Here is a 4,987-nt window from a genome sequence, read left to right as displayed (position 1 = left end):
GGGCCCACCCTTCGGGAGCCAGCAGGCAGGAAGCTAGCCAGCCAGAAGGCTGGCGCTCCCCACCCGCAGCTCCCTGTGCGCCGGAAGCCCCACCATTCTTATTTAGAGGACAGTTGTACACATGTTTCAGTTCATGGGTTGGAAGCATTCAAGTTGTAGGCTGAAGACCCCAGTCATAACTGCTATAGAATAATAGCTGGAAAACCAACAAGAAAAACTTTTGGCTGCCTGTGGAAAGGAAAAATATTCTACTCAGTAATTACTATATTCACTGGACATTGTGCATTTTCTCGTGTAATTTAACTATTCTATTAACTTTGCCCAGTTAGAAGCTCAGGATAAACTTTGTAGCTAACTTCTAAAATGTCTTGAACTTTGTGGTATGGTTCTCCTGAGGAAGCCATTCTGCAGAGTTGAGAGCCATGCGTTTCCTCAGCCTACAAGCTCTAGTTACTCACACTGTATCCCATGGATGTCCTCAGTTGGTAGAATAATTGTTCTCTCAAAGACCCAGTGAGGTCACTGACTAATCCTATCCAACAAGTATTTCCACAGAAAATTGTAAAGGCAGTCTAGAAACTCCAAACATGGTAAATATGAAAACAAATGGACTTCTGAAAAATCTACAACAAGCACACTTACATGCTTTCCTAAGTCCGCAGAAGCAGTTATTACTTTTAAATTTCAGCAGAAATAAGTGTCATCACACAGGCAGTGCGCTTCACCTGTGCTACTGCCTGGCTGAGATTTGCTCTGTTTAAATACGTCAGCAAAGGATTTTCTGTCTGCACACAAGTCTCCCCAGCAGCACTAATAGCGTGGCTCTGTCTTTTGAATTTCCAATCAACAGAAGCATTAGCTGTTTTGGCTATTGTTCTAGAAACCTTTGAGTCAGAACTGTTGAAAGTCATGAGTTAATTCATGGTGCACTTGAGTGATGATTGCTGTTGCATAGCGGATTTATGCTTCCTGCCATGTGGTAAAATGACAAAGGTTAAATCAATAATAGTGAGTGTTATTATATAACTTGTACAAAGTAGAGATTGCATTTCATATTACAAAAATATTATCAGATCCTAGGTGTATCAAAAATATAAGGCTGTGAATTTGCAATAGGTTTTAAAAGTAAGAGTATTTTATATAATTCTCACATAGTTAAGAACTTTGCATGTCATCATATTTTTATTTAAATTTCACATGCAATAGTGGTAAGCACAACTAATGTTTTAAAATAAAGTTCATTTCAGCTTTTCATCAGCAAAATACAAGTAGTATATTCTTAAAATGCCCATATCATTTTCCTTTCATATTTTAAGGTAAGCACATTTGTCAAGAAACAAAATATGGTTAAGAAGGAGAAACTACATGAATATGTTTACTATGCTCCCTCTCCTACCACTAGATTTTTCTTTTCTGCTATTTCTAAAATGGATCAAAATTCTAAGTACCCATTTTGTTTATCCTTTAAAAACATGTGCTCAATTAAGCTAGTATTGTATACATAAAATAGTACATGGGGTCAGCTATGTTGAAACTTCCAACTACAAAAAGAAAACATCACTTCAACTGAACAAAATAGAAAAATGAAACCCAGAAGATATGGCACCTTAACACAAATAGCCCATACATTTTGGATACTCTGAATATCACTGGCTACGGTATCTGTGTGGTATGCAGTAGGTATTATTCAGCAATTAATTTAATTCCTCATTTTTCAAAATTCTCTATATGTCCTATTAGAATTGAATTTCAAAATATTTTTTTTTACTTCCCACACAAAGTAGCTTCTTGAGGCAAAATAGAAAATATGGTAAAAGTAACACAAAAGAAAATATACTGAAAGTACTTGGCATAGAACCCCTTGTAGAACTACAGTTTGAGTTTATTTTTCTGAGAAAAATAAAAAAGATTTATTGTAGGGTTCCTTGGAAGGCCTCAAATGTTGAATGGCTGGTGGTTCTCAGAAATGTAAAAACAAATGTAAAAGATGACTGAGAATATCAAGAAGTTTTGGATTTTGAACTTTATTCTAAATTCCATGAGCATTACTTGCATCTTTAAATGAGAGGAAAATATACCTGACAACTCTTTCAAAATTCTGATTCTCTCACTGCTCCGCAGACAGCAGTCAGAGAGCACAGGGAGGGGGAGGGGGCTACTTCAAGGCAGATGGGGTCAGCAGAGATAAAAGTGGTCAGATGTAGGCGGCCTAAAATACATTCAAAATATTCCAATGAATATTCAAAGTATTCAAATATTTAAAATTCAGTGAAGTGTTGGACCTGGGGTTTGAAGAAAATGAAAAGCCAGAAATAACTCTGATAACATTGGCCTCAGTTACTGTTTTATAAGGCTGGCATTTAGTGGGAAAGAAATCAGGGTACAGGGGCTTGGAATATAATTAAGGTCTGCATTGGTCATGTTAAAGTTGAGGTTCCTCAACTTCTGCAGTATTTTTGTATGATTTTTACACTATGGTTACACAAACAGCATCTTAAAGCAACACAGATTTATTATCTAACAATGCAATAGAAATTCAGGTAGCAGCACTGGTCAGCTTCTTCCACAGTCTCACGGGGCAGACATCCAGGAACGTGTAGGGCAGAGTCCTGTTTCAGAGGCTGTGGGAAAATCTGTCTGATACTCATCACCTTCCTGCACATCTGTTATGCCTGACTGCTGTTCCATCACAATCCTGACTAGTCACATTTGTCATATTTTTGCAAAGGAAGATTTTATTTTTATTTTTAAATTAATTAATTTTATTGGTACATTTTAGACACACATATGATAACATTTGTCATAAGAATTTGTACTTTTATTTGTTTTCCTGAGAAACTATTTTGTAGATAATAATATGTAAAATGATAACCATTGATAATTTCCTACCATTTTGTCTGCAATTTGCTAAGTCCCCCCTATTATTATGTTATCCTTCTTTTATTCTTTAAAATAAAAAAAAAAAGAATTTGTACTTTTACATGATATTGCTTAGTTCTTCTTTTTTCCCATTCCCCTCCCCTCCCTTTGACCTCCCTTCCCCTCCTTATTTACAAAAGCTTTGTTTCCATTTTTTCTTTCTATTCTCTTTTTTTTCTTTTCCTTTCCTTCCTTTCCCACTCTCCCTCCCTAGTCCCACTTCCCATTTGAACATTTTCTTCCAATTTCACAATATCTATTATAAACTTTGGTCCATATTTACCCTCTCAATTTCTCACACTTGAGAAACAATGTGATATTTAAATATGTGTGTCCAATTTATTTCACTTAAGAGTATGGTTTCAAGGTACATCCATTTACCTAGAAAGGCCTCTAATTTATTCCTCTTTATAGCAGAGTATATTCCATTGTATAGAAAAAACACATCTTCTTTACCCATTCATTGGTCAATGGGCATTGGACTATTTCCAAGATTTAGCTATTACAAACTGTACTGCTATAAATATGGAGATTGAAGGATAACAGAAAATGGAAAGATATCCCTTGTTCTTGGATAGGCAGAAGCAATATAGTGAAAATGGCCATACTTCCAAAATTATTGTACAAATTTAATGCAACCTCAATACCAACAGCATACCTCATAGAATTAGAGGAAACAACCTTAAAATTCATTTGGAACCTGAAGATATTTAGAATAGAAAAAAAAAAGAAAAAATTCTAGGCAACAAAGGCAAGGCAAGAGGCATTACAATCCCTGACTTTAAATTATGCTAAAATTACCATGATAAAAACAGCATGGTACTGGCCAAAAAAAAAAAAAAAAAAACTGACCCAAGGATCAGTGGAACAGATCAGAAGATGCAGAAACAAGTCTAAATACACTGAGTCAGTTTATCTTTGACAAAGGGGTCATACACCCTCACTGGAAGAAAGAGAGCATCTTATATAAATGGTGCTGGAAAAACTGGCTTTCCATGTGCCAGAGATTAAAACTACACTCATATCTTTCTCTATGCACTAAACTAAAATTGAATGGATCAAAAATATAAATATTAAAATGGAAACACTATCTGCTGGAAGAGAGGATGGGTAGAACTCTTGAAGACATATGTGTACCCAGACTTTATGAACAAAACCCTGATCACACAGGAAATATCATAAATTTATGATTTTTAAAGACAAATTTCCAACTCATTGTTATTTAACAAAAGCTAGAAGAGAGTAGACAATAGTTTAATATTTCAAATTGAAAATAGGAGACAGAGTACTCATTGGTAATGACAATGTTTAACAGATTACTATGAGAATGGTTGCATTCAAAAAAAGGACTTTTGGGTTTTGAAACTCAAATGTTCCAGGTGAGTCATCAAGGAAGTGAAAGGCCGTGGCACTGGATGAATCTTCTGTAGGGGTACTGAAATCACAAAAGGCAACAAAGGGCAATGAAGAAGACGTACCTACAATTGTCATATGTAAATTAAAAATAATAATAATAAAATGTTTTGAACTATTATGTATCCCATTCATTATAAGTAACGCCTCTAGGAAATTCTGCAAGCTACCTTAGCCCTATCTAGATACTTCTGTTGTTACTATTTAATGCTTCTTTCCTTCGGACCAGCCTCTGGGGCACACTGCAGTCTTTCTCACGGAACAGGAAGCCCTGGCCCTTTGCCTCCCTGCGCGTGCTCAGTCACATCCGCCATGGTAGCCCCGCATTTCTGCCACCCCAGCTCCTATGCTCAGAGTTTCGGATCACATCCCCACCTGTGAACTGGTCAACATTCCGGAACCTGTCACCAGAAGACTTCCCTTACATATAAACATTCCACAGAACGCCCCCGTGTCCAATCTTGGACTGCGGAACCCCCTTCTCTGACCAAGATTCCTACCTTTCCATCTCCCTATTCAATATCCTCTTCAACCTCACTATGATCTTGAAGTATGCCAAACTGCCTAGGCAGTAAGTGCTACTTGGAGTTCACAGGCTACAATTTTCTGTCGTAATGATGAAAAAGCACATACTCAGTGAATATTTTAGATAATT

Source organism: Chinchilla lanigera, unplaced genomic scaffold, assembly GCF_000276665.1.
Source record: "Chinchilla lanigera isolate Chin_1 unplaced genomic scaffold, ChiLan1.0 scaffold00046, whole genome shotgun sequence".
In the NCBI taxonomy this organism is placed as follows: Eukaryota; Metazoa; Chordata; class Mammalia; order Rodentia; family Chinchillidae; genus Chinchilla; species Chinchilla lanigera.
Note: the sequence above shows the minus strand (reverse complement) of the source record.